The sequence below is a fragment of the Octodon degus genome, unplaced genomic scaffold (assembly GCF_000260255.1).
Source record: "Octodon degus isolate 3935 unplaced genomic scaffold, OctDeg1.0 scaffold00107, whole genome shotgun sequence".
Classification (NCBI taxonomy): Eukaryota; Metazoa; Chordata; class Mammalia; order Rodentia; family Octodontidae; genus Octodon; species Octodon degus.
The window spans coordinates 8,716,785-8,733,053 of NW_004524683.1; the positions used below are offsets into that span (position 1 = coordinate 8,716,785).

The 16,269-nt window shown below is 44.5% G+C and overlaps 1 pseudogene; it reads left to right on the plus strand.

The window, feature by feature from the left end:
* The first annotated feature begins 3,940 nt into the window (after nucleotides 1–3,940).
* On the plus strand, nucleotides 3,941–4,261 carry LOC101567663 (annotated as a pseudogene).
* The last annotated feature ends 12,008 nt before the right edge of the window (nucleotides 4,262–16,269 follow it).

Genomic DNA, 16,269 nt, shown 5'->3' on the forward strand with positions numbered 1-16,269 from the left:
TTGATATTCTGAATAGGTATCAATCACCTTGAAAGAGCCCAAATGAGTCACTATAGCCCAACCCCCAACAGGAAGAGATCCTGTCCCATATTCATGCCTGCTTGCTACATGTAACTCACTTCACCATTCAGTTCTAGACTTAATCAGTTTTACCTGAGCAATGATGCTTATAATTTCACTGGTTGACCATAGTTTTGTCCCACCTCATGCCCACCTAAGTGAGTTCCCATGTCTTCTCCACCACCTTCGACCTGCCTTACCCATGGCTTTCTTCTATAAAAGTCCCTGGAAGAGACAGCTTCCCGGAGACAACCCACTCAGGCCTCCCTCCTGTTCCCCTCTGGAACAGGAGCTTTCTGTTCTCCAATAAATATATTCTGCTCATAACCTCCATTTATTCCTAAAATTTATTCTTTGGTTTTAGGGAACACGAACTCATCCCAGGTACCTTTTAGGTTGGGAGATCATTTTTTCACTATACCATTCGGAGGTCATCCACCGGACATTTTTTTCTCCCTGTGTCAGTGATACAGGAAGAAAAACTGGTCTCGGGTGGGTGACCTCCAAACCATACAAGGAACCTCCAAATGACATAGAGAAAAACAATCTCTGGACCTGACCTGCACGAGTTCGTGTTCTCTAAAACCGAAGAATGAATTTTAGGAACAAATGGAGGTTATGAGCAGAATATATTTATTGAGAGAAAGAAAGCTCCTGTCCAACAGAGGGACAGGTGGGGGGCCCCAGCGGGTAGTTCCCCGGGAAGCTGTCTCTTCCAGGGATTTTTATAGTGCAAAACTATGCAGGGCTAAGGTAGAGAGAATGGGAACTCGCTTAGGTGGGCAGGAGGTGGGACAAAATTATGGTCAACCAATGGGATTACAAGCACCATTGCTCAGGTAAAACTGATTAAATCCAGTATCAAATGGGAAAGCAAGGGGCTGGAGAGATGGCTCAGTGGTCTAAAGCACCTACTTGGAACAAGCTTTGCAAAGCACAGGGACACAGGGACCCTGGTTCGATCCTCCAGCACCACATGCCAGCCAGCCGCGCCCCCTGGTGGGCTGAGCTGGCCACACACACACACACACACACACACACACACAATAAATGTTAAAAAAAAATGGGAAAGCGAGTCATGTAGCAAGCAGGCATGAATATGGAACAGGGTCTCTTCCTGTTGGGGGTTGGGCTGATACTATTTAGTATATCAATCCCTAATGCCCATCCCTAGGAAAGTATGTAGCTGTGCTTCCTCTTTTTGTCTTGGTCTTCAGGTGTGGCCCATAAGAGTGTCTGTCTCTTCCAAATTGCAAAGTCACTTTGTCTTCTATCTTGTCTCCTTGAGGGTCTGGCTCTGTCTGACTGCCTATAATATTTCTGTCTAACTTGGCTGCCTGCAACATCAGTACTATTGAGATAGTATCTAATGTTTTGGGGTCTGGTGCTTCAGCTCTGATGTGGAATCTTTCAAGCCCCAGGAAGTCATAGCCTCTATCCCAGGCTCACTCTCAGCCAACAGTGACTCTTTGTCCTGTCTCATATTAACAAGCAGCAGGTTTGGGTTATCAGGGAAACACACCTGCCGTCTTCAAGGACTACCACCAGCACCTCGGCTAAACCAACATGCATTGCTTAAAGCCACCTGAAAGGATAAGGAAATGTCCTAGCCAGCTCTGTACCTATTAATACATGGATATAGGGTCAGGCACAGCCAAAATGGAGACAACTGCTCTTCTTTCAAGGAGAGTTGCCCAGATGGCCCTCCACAGTGGTACATTCCTGTAACCCAGCACTCTGAAGGTTAAGTCAAGTTCAAGCCCAGCTTAAGCAAGTTAGCATTTTTTTTTGGAAACGGGGGTTGAACTCAGGCCCTTGCACTTGCCAGGCAAGCGCTTATTCTAGTGAGCCATCTCCTGGCACTGCAAGTTAGCAATTTAGCTAGACCTTGTCTCAAAATTAGAAGAAGAGGAAGAAGAAGAAGAAGAAGAAGAAGAAGAAGAAGAAGAAGAACAACAACAACAACAACAACAACAACAACAACAACAACAACAAGAGCCGGGGACATAGCTCAGTGGTCTAAAGTGCCAGCTCAGGCAAGTGCGGTACGGTTTGATCCTTAGTACTACATGCTGTGCCAGCTCCGCCCCTTGGGCTGGCTGAGCCATCCACCAATACATAAATAAATAAAATTTAAAAAGAAGAAGATAAAAGTGATAGGCTTGGGGCTGGCGAAATAGTTCTGTGGACTAAAGTGCCTGCTTAGGCAAGCTCAGGGACTGAAATTCGAACTCAGGCACCACATGCCCCATCAGCACCGCCCCCAGAATGGGCTGAGGGCCAGAGTCTGGGCGTGGTGGCCCACGCCTGTGAGCTCAGCGCTGGGGAGGCTGAAAGCAGGAGAATCACACAAGTCTGACCTGCGTAGTGAGACCCTGTAACAACCAAATACATTAAAAGAAAAAAGAAAGTGATAGGTCTCAGTGGCAGCCGCAATGGCAGAGGTGGTGAGGCAGAGAAGCAGAGACAGAGGGGAGGGGAAGCCTTTACTAACTCTGAAGACAGGCAGATGGGCAGGTCCTCTGACCTGGGAGGATAAGATATAGACTTTGGCTAGCAGTGGAGTTCGAGGGGCAAATTCAGTGACACACAGGGAGCTGATTGGAGGCTCCCTTGTGTGGATGGGAAAGGTAAAAGGAAGTTGTATCCAGGGCTGGAGTGGGGAAGAAGGAGGAAATGGTCACACTGGGAAGGTAAGCTGTTGTTTTGGGGATTCAGCTATGTTGGATCAGGGCCATAATTTAGCAGTCTGTCTTCCACCATAACCTATCAAAAAGGTTTAAAGATTTAGCTCACCATGAAGGCCACACTTTCAATCCCCCCCCCACACTGCAGAATCAACCAACAAAAACCCTTCAATGAGTTCTGACTGTTCTTAGAGTCAAGATAGAAAACATTCCCATGACTGAGAAGATCCTTATGTACTCTCCAGGTTTTTGTTGCCGCCATTCCCCAAACTGCACTTAGTTTCTGGAAAGTTTTGCATTCTTTTCCACTCACAATGTTTGTCTTTTCTGTTATCCTGCCTGGGGTTCTTTTTCTTTCCCTACTGTCTACCATTTTCTCTGCCAGTAGACCTCTGGATAACTTTTACATCGGCCAGGGAGATAGCTCAGCTGCTTAAGTGCCTCTGGCAATTGCAAGGTCCAGAGTTTGATCCCCAGTACCACAAACACAGTTTTGTTTGCCAGAGATGCCTTCCAAGACTCCTGAAAATTATGCTCTGTGTCTAAACTAAATGTTGGTGTGTGTCAAGAGCTCAGTAAATAAATATTTATTAATACATCAACTAATCCCATAAAGACCAAATGGGTAGGGCCAGGGAGATAACTCAGTGGCATAAGCATCTTCCTGGCAAGCGCAAGGTCCTGAGTTCAAGTCCTGATAAAAAAGACCAAATGGGTGGTTCTCAGACTGCAGTTTTTCATATGACCTCTAGGTGTCATTATTGTCATCAGTTTAACCAGATTTTGGCTGGGAACTCAGGGATCCAGCGGTGTCTGTCCACCTAGCAAGCAGGGAAGGACTATGAGAAACCCAGCTTCCTTTCCCACACTTCTTGCTTTCACCTGCCAACCATTCCAGTTTTCCTGGACTACACTTTCAATACTTTTAGCCCAGGAACTTTGAGGGCTAACTAGGACAACCTGGGCATTTGGGAGGGTCAGTCACCTAGCCACAAAAAAGAGGACTCAATATCCCTGAGCGCATCCATGGGCCCAGCCAGAGAGTTTAGCTCCTCCCAACCAAGGAATGGCAGTATCACCAGTGAATGGCTCAGCATGCCTCCTAGTGGTTGTCAGATTAAGGGATATGAAAGCACACACTTAAAAATAGTACAAATAGCTTCCGCTACAGCAACCATTGAAGAACAGTAGCCATGGCCCTGTGCTGTCCCATGACTGTGCACCTCAACAAGGGCTATAAGGTAAGAAGAATGTGAACAAACCGAGGCACAGCTGCTGTCATGGACATCTCACCAAACACACGAAGTTTGTTCGGGACATGATCTGGGAGGTGTGCGGCTTTGATCCCTGTGAGCACTGCGCCATGGAGCTGCTCAAGGTCTCCAAGGACAAACACACCCTCAGGTTCATCAAGAAAAGGGTGGAGACGCACATCCATGCCAAGAGGAACCATGAGGAACTAAGCAACGTGCTGGCCAGCAGCCATGAGGCAGGCAGCTGCCAAGAAGGACTGAGCACCTCTAGAATAAAGCTTTGCAAAAAGTTAAAAAAAAAATAGTACAAATAGATACATCTATGGCTGCCAATAGCTACCATTTATTGGGTGCCAGTGGGTATTCTCTCCCTCTCCTTCTCCCTCCCTCTTTCTTTTTTTCTTTGCGGTACCAGGGATTGAACTTAGGACCCTGCGCTTGCCAGGCAAGTGCTTATTCTACTGAGCTATCTCCCTGGCCCTCTCCCTCTCTTTCTTTGCACTTATTCCACTGAGCCATCTCCCTGGCCCCTGTACTGGGGATTGAACTCAGAGCCTTGCACTTGCCAGGTGGGCGCCTATGCTGCTAAGCTATCTCCCTGGCCTACATGATGTTTCTTTAAAACATTTTTATTAGTACATGTTTGCAATATACAGTGATTACATTCAGTTTGGAATATATACTGTTTCTAGTCTATACAGAAACCTTAAAAGAACAGATTGTTCTCTTTTCAGAAAAGAGAAAACTCTCTTGGCGTATAGGTTAGTGATAAAGCATGTGGAGGAGGTCCTATATGCAAAACAACAACAACAACAGCAACACCCAAGAAAAGAAAGAGAAAAAAATGAGAAAACTGAAACAGCGAAGTTCAGTGACCAAACCAAGTTGTGTGGCCAAGTGGTGTGGAAATATTCAAAGCCGTGTCTGTCCAGCTGCAGAGCTGCTGCTATTTTCACAGAATGTGCAGCATGGCTGCTTCACTCCTGCTCTGGTTTCCTTTGGGGAGTTTAGCAATGGGATTGGAAAGTAAGACAAGGTGCAGGTGGAAGAATTGAGAAATAGTCTGTGATTAGGGCTTGGTGGGGGACTTGGCATTGACAGCTGCTTGATCATTGGTGAGTGGGCTCTCCCTCACTGAGCTAGGTGTGGGCAGAGCTGGGGTTGTCCAAGGAAGCCCCTTCAGGAATCCTTGTCCTGAAACTTGGTTGTGGCTCCACTGAGGAACTAGGCTGTGTTTCCCAGAGTCCAGGATGGACCCAGTCAGCTCTTACCTGATGGAAACTAAGTATCTGGGCATGAGAGATGGACGGGGAAGAGTCATAAGGAGCTAGCCAAAAGTTGGAGAGACAAAGGAGGCATGAGGAGATACATGGGGGCTTTGACAAGGCTCTTGCAAATGCCTTGCCCAAAATTTGGGCTCAGTGAATGGCTGCAATTTATGATATGGCCAGACTCTGCTCTTTCATAGAATTATTATAAGACCTATGAGATCATTTAGGAATCAAGTTGCATGTGAACTACCAAGGCCTGACAGGGATAGGCCCTGGTCAGAGTTCTGATGGCCACACATTAGTCTGGTAGCCAGATGTCCATTCTACAGAAAGTATAATAAGTCAGATGCTGGAGCTCCTATGCGCACGTGCATACTTGCATGCACACACAATTCAGTCATCTTTCAGGAGTCTTAAGTTCTCTCTCAAGAATGTGCTATCCAAATGCAGTGGGCCTTGAGCTGTACAAGCTTTATTTATTTCACTGGTGACTCAGAGACTTGGTTATAAGAGCCGTCAAGCACTACATTGGCCACTTTGGCCCCACACTTGTCCAGTCCTGGAACGTGGTACAACCAATTTCCACTTCGTGGCATCATGCAGAATTGGAGAGAATGGAAGCTATCAGTTAAGCTGCCATGTACACAAGACTCCTATTCCCTTTATTCTGAAAATGCCTAGTATCTTCCAACTGTGTCTAAAGGAGGATGGATTTGTCAGAAGGTACTACCAATGTACAATTACACTGATATGGGGTCATCTGCCAGGTCCCACAGATTACAGTGACCCCCATGTAGTAGAGAGCAACACAATTAGGTTATGCTGCTTTCTTTTTTTTTTTTTTTTTGTGGAACCGGGGATTGAACTCAGATCCTTGCATTTGCCAGTCAAGCGCTTATCCTACTGAGCCATCTCCCCGGCCCCAATGCTGCTTTCCTGCTGGGTGATCTTGGGACAGTTACTCAACCTCTCAGAGTCTTGATTTTCTCGATTGATAACTAGAGGTAATAACAATGTCTATGTCACAAATTTGTTTTGAGATGTAATTATACTGACCTCTGTATACAAAACCCTAAATCTGGTATATAAGTATGAACATAATATGAACTCATGTGACTGTGAGTTATGTACTTTCACTGTATATAGATGAAAAAACTAGAGCTGGGTGTGGTGGTGCATGCCTGTAATCCCAGCACTAGGGAGGCTGAGGCAAGAGGATCATTGTGAGTTCGAGATCAGCCTGGGCTACAAAATGAGCTCAAGGCCAGCCTGAACTGTACAGCGAGACTCTGACTCAAAAAGACCAAAAACAAACAAACAAACACAATCAAACAATGAAACTAGAGATCCTAAGTCGGGCCGGGGAGATAGATCAGTAGAATAAGCACTTCCCTGGCAAGCACAAGGGACTGAGTTCAATCCCTGGTTCCATGAAAAAAAAAAAGAAGAGAGAGATCCTAAGTAACTTGCCCAAGATCACAGAGTTATTAAACAGTGGGCCTGGGATTTCGACCCTGCTACTTAAGCTCCAGCTTACTTGCACCGAGTTCTCAGACCATGATGCCATATGGAGTGGGGCTGAATAAAGAATAACTATTATGATCATTGTAATTTAGCATTAAGTGCTTTTTATATCCATGGTGCTGAGTGTTAATTATTAGCGTATTTGGATGCAACATTTATCCTTTTTGTTCCTGTTTTTTTTTTTTTTCCACAGCCATGGCAACAACAGGCCTTGTGCTCTCTGTAGCGGAGCATCCTGCCTTTGTCCGATCCAGCTTGGTGCATCAGTCTCTGCAAATAACAAAAGATGTGGCCACCCAGCTGGCTGTCCCTGCCCCCATCAGAGCACTAAGGGAGGGAGAGGCCTCTCTGATTGGAGCCCAGAAGAGCAAGAGACAGGTACAGATCGGCAGACTGGGGGCAGGGCTCAGAAGAGAGGTCATGCTTAATAAACCTGATTAATTTCTTGTACAGCAACAGTGCAAAAGGACAGGGGTGAGATAAGAGATGTCATTCATCCTGATTTTGAGACACGAGAGTGCAGTTAAAATCAGCAGAGAGCTTTGTGATGATGCTGGAAGGTCTGGAGAAACAGTCTTGGGGGTAGCAGGAAGGAAATTCAGTGAGGGGGAGATCTGTGCTCATGGTGACTGAGTGAAGACACAACCCTGAGCAGGGACGGAGCATAGACTGCCCACACCATGGAAGCAGACACAAATCTGACCAGGACACTCTTCTGCTTAAATACCTCCTGATGGCTTCCTGCAACCTAAATAATGTAGACAAGAATAGCTGCGCTTATTCGATATTTATTTTGTATGGGGGCCTTTATAAGGGAGGAAACAGAGGCATAGAAGTTAAGTAACCTGCTGAAAATCACACAATTACTAGTATTCAATGAGGACTCCAATCCAGTCTGCTCTGGTAGGCTCACATGGCTCTAGCATGGGGGCATCTGTCGCTGAGTTTTGTAGTTTGTCTCTCCTTCTGTATAGGAGGCCCCCCTGTAGCAGGAAGGGATGCATTCTCTGTTCTTCAAGTCTTCCAGCAGAGTCGGAGTGCTGAAGTTCCACAGCCTCTGTGCTTGTTCTGAATACTGTCTGCACTCATCCATACTTTCTGTTCTCTTCCTACCTCCTGGAGGAAGATTTCTAGAGCAGGCCCATGGCTGGCTCCCTACCCTTTCTTCTATACCCCAGATGATAAGTCTGAGCCCATTGTGTCCACTCCAGTCTTCTGGACTGTAATTGACTCAGGAATGAGGTTGTGTTCAACCCTGCTCAACAAAACTGAGGGCTATTTTAGGCTTGGTATAACAGAACACCATAGGTTTGGTGATAAATTAAACATTTACCTCTCACAGTTCTGGAGTTCTGGGGGCTGAAAGACTCAGTGTCTAGTGAGGCCCTTCTGGTTTATAGGTGGCTGTCTTTGGGGACATGAAAATTTACTCAGGCACTTGCGCTTGCCAGGGAAGTGCTTATTCCACTGAGCCATCTCCCTGGTCCCTCCGTGCTCTTCTTGACTTGATGGTTTGTGAAGAGAAATCTGCTGTTATTCTGATGGGTTTTCCTTTAAATGTGATCTGTTTCTTTTCTTTAGTGGCTTTTAGTATACTGTTCCTATGCTGAATTTCCGGGATCTTGATTATTATATGTCTGAGTGTGGTTTTAACTAGGTTGATGTTATTTGGAGTTCTATGTGCTTTGGTTCCCTGAATGTCAGATTGTTGCCCCATATTTGGGAAGTTTTCTGCTATTACTTCTGCCCATATTCTTTTTATATCATTTGTATTGACTCCTTCCTTCTCTTTGATGCCTATTAGTCTCACATTGTTCATCTTTGCATCATCTTGCAGGTATTGAATTATTTTTTCCTGTATCCTAGTTGTTTTTAAGAGATCTTTTCTTACTTTTTCACTAGCTGCAATGGTGTCTTTCAGGTCAGAAAGTCTATTTTCACTTTCATTCAAACAGTTTTGCCAGCTTGTGATTGAGGTTTTAATTTCCTATATATCACTTTGAATATGTTTCATATATTCTACTTTTTTCCTAAATTGCTTATTCAGGAGTTCCATCATTTTTATATTCTGCTCTATTTTTTTTTCTTATTTCTGCTCTATTTTTTTATCAGTGTATTCTTTAGAAGCACTTAGTACTTCTTTTTTTTTTTTTTTAATTTTTAACATTTAGTGTGTGTGTGTGTATGTGTGTGGCCAGCTCAGCCCACCAGGGGGCGGGGCTGGCTGGCATGTGGTGCTGGGGGATTGAACCGCAGTCCCTGTGCTTTGCCAAGCTTGTTCCAAGTAGGTGCTTTAGACCACTGAGCCATCTCTCCAGCCCCAGTACTTCTTTGATTATAGTTATCACTACATTTTTTTGTTCAGAAATTATTTTTGATCTGATTTCTTCTATACCTTTCTGCAGTTGTTTCTTTACTTTAATGCTATTATTTCAGAGATATCAGGTGTGTGATTTCCAGTTTCCCCTATGCTAGTGTCTTCTGCATTGGAACTGGGTGGACTCGGAGCCTGAGACTGCATTTTGTTCCTTCTCTTTGTCATTTTGTATACCACTGTCTTCTGACCTTTGGTGTAGAGCTTAGATAGAGTTATTACCGTAGCACCAGGTCCGGATCTATGAAGTTCAGATTCCTCCAGGTGGGTATGGCTTGGATCTGGCTGGGGTCTGGCTGCTGTGCTCCACTTCTTTTCTGCCACAGCTGTTGGAATTGAACCCTTTGTGTCACTCTGGCATGATGTTCTGCTCCTGAATCAGCTGGGTGGGTCTTGCCTCTAGCCTCTTTGCAGGGAGTTCTGCTGAAGGGTTCCGTGCTTGGCCTGCACTCTGGGTCAGATGAGGATCCAATGGGCCCCAGGCGGTCTCATTCACACACTGGGCCTGTGCTCTGGGTCAGTTCAGGGTCCGGCAGCCCCAGGTCCTCTCACTCGCTGGGCCTGGGCTCTGGGTTGCTTCAGGATCTGCGGGCCCCGGGTGGTCTCACTCATTCCCCAGGCTCTGGGTCTATTCAAGATCCATGGGTCCTGGGTCATCTCACTCTGGGCCTGCACTCTGGGTCTTACTTTTCTCTCATTGCTGGGACAAAATACCCGACACCTAAAATGAAGGAAGGAAGGAAGGGTTTATTTAGCTCACAGTTAGTTGAGGTTTCAGTACATACTCAGCTGGCTACAAGTTAGAGTGGCACATAGCAGAGAGCAGCAGTTCATGATGACAGAAAACAGCAAACCAGCAAGAGCAAAGTGGCAGGAGCAGTGGCAGCAATGGCAACAGAGAACCAGTCTGTCTCCCTTACATTGCATGCAGGCTGTCTGGCCCAGGCTGGGTGTAGTACTCACACCCATAATCCCGGCAGCACTCACACCCATAATCCCAGCACTGGATCATGAATTAATCACAGACTCTAGAATTCTGCCCCACAACTGCATAAGGCTTTGGGGGGACAGCTAGTCATAAACCATAACAGTTTGGGTGTCTGAATCATTGGAATCTGGATGTCACCTTTATTAGTTTATTATTAGTAAACTGTGAATCTCTCAGAGAGCCCAATCTTCTTGGTTATTTGTCTACCTTGCTACCTGCACAAGCATGTGGGTTTGAGCCAAGGGGTGATCACTCTTTTTTTTTTTTTTTTTTTTTTAAAGTTTTTTTGATAAACATATAGCAATGAGACAGTTTCAAATCAAATCGAAAGTACAGTTTCAACAAATAATACACTGCATATATTCTTCTTAAAAATGGAATAATGTTTTTTTTTTTTTTGTTCCTCGAATGCCTTCAGGGCACTTTTGGCCAGCGGGAGAGTTGTGAGGTTCGAACTCCAGCAACCTGAGGCTGACAGCTTTGTGGAAGCAGCCACTTAAAGGACTGAGCTAGGGCCAGGCCCCCCGGGGTGATCACTCTTGATGTGGCCTTATTTGTACCTACAGACTTGTGAGGCCTGGGGAAATTTTGTTATAGAAACATTTCTAAAGTACAATTTTTTTTCTAGTGAAAAAAACCCACCACCACCACAAAAAAAAAAATCTCAATTAAAATAAGGCATTTAAATCCCCAGTACCACAAAGATAAAATGAAATAAGAAATAAAATAAAACAAGGCATTTATACATACTGGCCCAGGAAACAACCATTTCCACTTTACATTAGGATGGCTACACCCCTCATGCTTATGGAAATGAGATTTTTGCTATTTCTAGAACCTCTTCCCAGTAGTCTCTTCTGCTTCCTTATTCCAGTATCATTAGGAAGAACTACCCAGGCTGTGGGTATAGCTCAGTGGTAGCACATTTGACTCGTGGGATGGGATAACATGGGATATGCAAGGCTCTGGATTCAGTCCCCAGCCCCCCATTGTCTGCTAAATATCTGCAGGTGAATAATTATTACAAAAATTTTTAGTCATATTAACTTTAGAACAGTGTCAAAAGACCAGCCTGGAAGTTTTTTGACTTACGCACTTGTACATTACACTTTAATTTTTTTTTTTTTTAATGGAACTGGGGATTGAACTCAAGCCCTTGCACTTGCCAGGCAAGAGCTTATTCTACTGAACTACCTCCCTGGACCCCCATACACTTTAATTTTTAAATTAAAAAATTAATAGTTTGTATATCTGCTGATAAATGAGCACTTTGATCTCTCACACTGTGCTAAACAATTATGATACTGGGCTGGCGCTATGGCTCAGTGAACTAAGTGCCTGCTTAGATAAGTGCAGGGACCAGGGTTTGATCTCTGGCACCACATGCTGCACTACCCCTGCCTCCAAGCATGCTGAGCAGAGCCACTGAGACAGGGTATGGTGGTGTACACCTGTAATCTCAGCACTGGGGAGGCTGAGAACAGGAGGATCACTACTAGTCTGAGCTGCATAGTGAGACCCTGTGCCAAATACATAAAAAATTGTGAGGTTAATAACTTTGTTGTTATGGGATTATACAACTATTTGTTTTTTTTGTGCATCTTATTATTGTCTTCTGTAAAAAGTTGAAAAATGAAAAATAAAAATACTGATATGATGACAAAAGGTATATGTCTTATAACTGATGTGATTGGGATCAAATAGCTGTTATTAATTAGGTTATGCTGAAATGCTGACTTTTTTTTTTTTTTTTTTCCGGAACTGGGCATTGAACTCAGGCCCTTGTGCTTGCTAGGCAAGCACTTATTCTACTGAGCCATGTCCCCAGCCCCATTGCTGACTTTTTATTGTCATTTGGACTAGAGTCACTCACCAGCTATTGTAATTTGCAGCATCCACTGCTCCATTCCACTGGTGCGTTTCTTTGTAGAGGCCTCTGGGCCCCCCAGCTTCTCAGTGTCAGCAGATTCAAGCCTCCTCTCTCACTGCAAGCCAGGAGTCAGGGAGAACACGCAGCTTGCCACCTCATTTTTCTGTGCTGAGGTCTGTGTCTTCACTGTCCCTGTGAACTGCACTTCTCTCTTTAGGTTCTTCCTGGATGTGGGTATTCACCTCCCTCCTCTTCTTCTTCCCCAGGTTGGTACCTTCCTGCTTTATATGCTACAGCCTCCTTTAGATCTGCCCTCTCCATATGGTTCCCAGGCACAGGAGGAGCACGCCGTGCTCAGGGCCCAGGATGTTCTTACCCATTCTTCAGCCCTGGACCAAAATGTCACTTCTTTGAGAACACTCAGTACCTTCTCTCTGTCTCACATCGTATTGTGTACTTTTCCTTTATAGAGCCCATCATACCTGGAATTTTACATTTACTTCTGCTTAATATGCCCCTCTCCTTCACAAAGACCATGTCTATTCTTTATGCATAGCCCCCCAACATTTATCCCAGTATCTGTACATAATAAATATGGAAGTTTAAAAATATGCCCATAATGTAGGGTATGGTGGCATATGCCTGTAAATTGAGCACTTGGGAGGCCTAGACAGGGGGATTGCCAAGAGTTCAAGGTCAGCTTTGGCTGCGTAGTGAGACTCTGGCTCAACAAAAACAAAAAGCTAACCAATCAACAAAGAAAAATAGGGCTGGCCAAATAGCTCAGTGGATTAAAGCAGGCACAGGGGCCGGGGGTTCGATTCTTCTGCCTGCCGTAAACAGATCGCTACGTGTCCGATTTAGTAGTGAGACCTGAACACCCTGTAGACCCTTCCCTAAAATACAAAAACAAAACAAAACAAAGAAAAATATCCACAAATGCTTTTATTTTTAATGCTTTTATTTTTCCTTTTTTTTTTTTTTTTTTTGCGGAACCGGGGATTGAACTCGGGCCCCTGCGCTTGCCAGGGAAGCGCTTATTCCACTGAGCCAGCTCTCCGGTCCCCATTATGCTTTTATTTTTAAAGTTTAATTTTCCAATATTCCTCTTGAAGGTTAGGCTGGACTAGAGATTTCCTTTTATTTATTTTTTATTTTTTTATTTGAGGTACTGGGGATTGAACTCGGCCCCTTGGGTTTGTCAGGCAGGTTCCATGCTGCTGAGCTACATCCCTGGCCTGAGACTTCCTTTGAACAAACAGAATTCAGTGGCAGTGGCCCTGTGATCCCTTACCCTGTCGGTTCCCTCTGGCTTCCCCTTGTATTGCCCTCCCGCTTCTTCAGTCTCCTCCTCCTCCTCCCCTTCCTTCTCTTCTTCCTCCCCTTCCTCTTCCTCTTCCTCCTCCCCTTCCTCCTCCTCCCTTTCCCATACTCCCTTCCCCTCAGACAGACCTCAGGGACTTGCATGCGCCACCTCCAGCCCCCATCCCGTAGGCGTTCTGAGCATAGCTTATAGAAAAAAGAGTAGTTTCCTCATGATACTGTCTCATTCTTTTTTTTTTTTAATCTGCTTTTATTTATTTATGTGTGTGTGTGTGTGTGTGTGTGTGTGGCCAGCTCAGCCCACCAGGGGGCGGGGCGGACTGGCATGTGGTGCTGGGGGATTGAACCGTGGTCCCTGTCCTTTGCTAAGCTTGTTCTAAGTAGGTGCTTTAGACCACTGAGCCATCTCATCAGCCCGTGTCTCATTCTTGAGAACTTGTTCGGAGGTTCTAGTGGAGGAGCGTGGTTACTCACATACCCTGACCAAAAGGCGACTGCCTTTGCTGAGGATCATTGTCCTCTTTGCTTGAATGCAGTTTTAATTTTTATTCTTTTTCATTTTCATTGTTTAAAGAATACCAAATGGGAAAAAAAAAAGCTATTAGAAATGATACAAAGTTTCATTAAACAAATTAATAGGAATTCAACAGTGGTTGTTGTATTGCATAATATTATCTTCAAATTAGTTGTTTAAGGGCCAGGGAGATAGCTCAGTGGTCTAAGCGCCTGCCTGGCAAGTGCGAGGATCTAGGTTCGATCTCCAGTACCACATGCTGTGCTGGCCCTGGGTGTGGCAGCACATGCCTGTAATCCCAGTGCTAGGGAGGCTGAGACAGGAGGATCACTATGAGTCTGAGCTGTGTAGCAAGACCCTGTACCAAATAAATAAATCTTTTAAAAAAATTAGTTGTTTAAGTTACCAGATATAAACCTGCAAAATTGGTTAAAAAAAGAGTTATAAGAAATTAGAAAGAAAAAGTTAAAAAGTTTTTAAATCAGCTGCTCCTTTCAGTGGACCAGCAGAAATCAGCAGTGCAATTATCAAAACTATCTTTGGTAATTTTGTTGATATCTTTTTTTGGGGGGGGGGCTGCTCAGCCCACTTGGGGGGGGCTGGAGTGGCATGTGGTGCTGGAGATCGAACCCTGGTTCCTATCCCTGTGCTTGCCTAAGCAGACACTTTAGGCTGCTGAGCTATCTTGTTGGCCCTGGTTGATTTCTTGATGATGGCCATTCTTTAAAAAATTTTTTTAAAATAATTTTAAAAATATTTTATTTATTTATTTGGTACAGGGTTTTGCTATGTAGCTCAGGCTTCTAGTGATCCTCTTGTCTCAGCCTCTGCAGCACCGGGATTATAGGTGTGCATCATCATGCCCAGTTTCAATGGCCAGCACTGGGCACTCCGGGGTTCTGGTGCCAGCTCAGCATGTGGTACCTGGGAATCAAACCTGGGGTCCTTGTGCTTGTCAGGTAGGTCTTAGATGGTCAAAATATCTCCCAAGCCTGATAGCCATTCTTTTTGATTGCAGTTTTTGATTTGTTTTTTTTTCAGTACCGGGGATTGAACTCAGGACCCTGAGCTTGCCAGGCAAGTGCTTATTCTACTGAGCTATCTCCCCAGTCCTTGTTTGTTTGTTTGGTTTGGTTTGATTAAAGTTTTTATTTTTTATTGATTTATTTATTTATTTTTTTTGAGACAGGGTCTCACTATGTAACCTAGGCTGGCCTTGAACTCAGGGTGATTCTCCTGACTCAGCCTCCTTCACACTGGGATTACAGGCCTGCACTACTTTACCCAAGTACAGTTTTGAGATGGATATGGATGTTGAGGGAAGAAGAGGACACTCATTTGCTAGTCTGATTACTCAGATCAACCCTGGCAACCAATGGCTGTCAAAACCAGGTTACCCTCCATGTGCTTTCTCATGCTCGGGTCATTCATTTGGGTGCGGGGAACCTGCTGTGCTATGAGGTCATTGAAGACCTGTGCTGATGAGATTGTGGAGAAGAGCCGAGGCCTCCCATCACGATCAAAATCAATTCCTTGTGTAGAGAAGAAGCCCCAGTAAGCTCCAGCCCCTGTGGAATCGTTAGACCCTGTAGTTCCGGGTGACATCAACTCCAACCTCATAGGAAACTGAGCCAGAACCACCTTGCCACCTTGCTCTCCATGAGAGATAACACATGCTCCTTGTTGTATAAGCCCCTAAGTTCTGGGCTGAGAGTTATGCAGCAATAGATAACAGAATAGATTTTTAACTGAATCTGAATGAGTGAATCAGAACATTCAGGAAAATTTCTTGGCTTGTTTCCTTTTTTTTTTTTTTTTTTTTGTTTTTTTTTTTTTTTTTTTTGCGGAACCAGGGATTGAACTCAGGCCCTTGCGCTTGCCAGGGAAGCACTTATTCTACTGAGCCACCTCCCAGCCCTGCTTGTTTCCTTTTGGTTTGCCAAGAATCAGTAATTATGTTAATAATGATATGAACAGAGGCATGGAATTTTCTTTTGCATCATCTCTATATTTTGTTTTTACTTTTTTTTTTCTTCTTGTACCGGGGATTGAACTCAGGGCCTTGAGCTTGCCAGGCAGGAGCTTATGCTGCTGAGCTATCTCCCTAGCACCCTCTATATTTTGTTCATAGACATTTTCTTCTAAATAGATTAAAAAAATATGTAGCACAAATATTTATTTTTTATTTTTTGCAGGATTTTGGGGATTGAATCAATGACCTTTGCACTGAGTATATCCTCAGCCTTTTCTTTTAAAAAATATTTATGTTTTGGAGACAGGGTCTCACTATGTAGCCTAGGCTTACCTTGAACTCACAATGATCCTCCTGCCTCAGCCCGCTGAGTGCTGGGATTTATAGGTTTGTGGCACCATGCCCAACACTAAAATTTTATTCTTAATATATA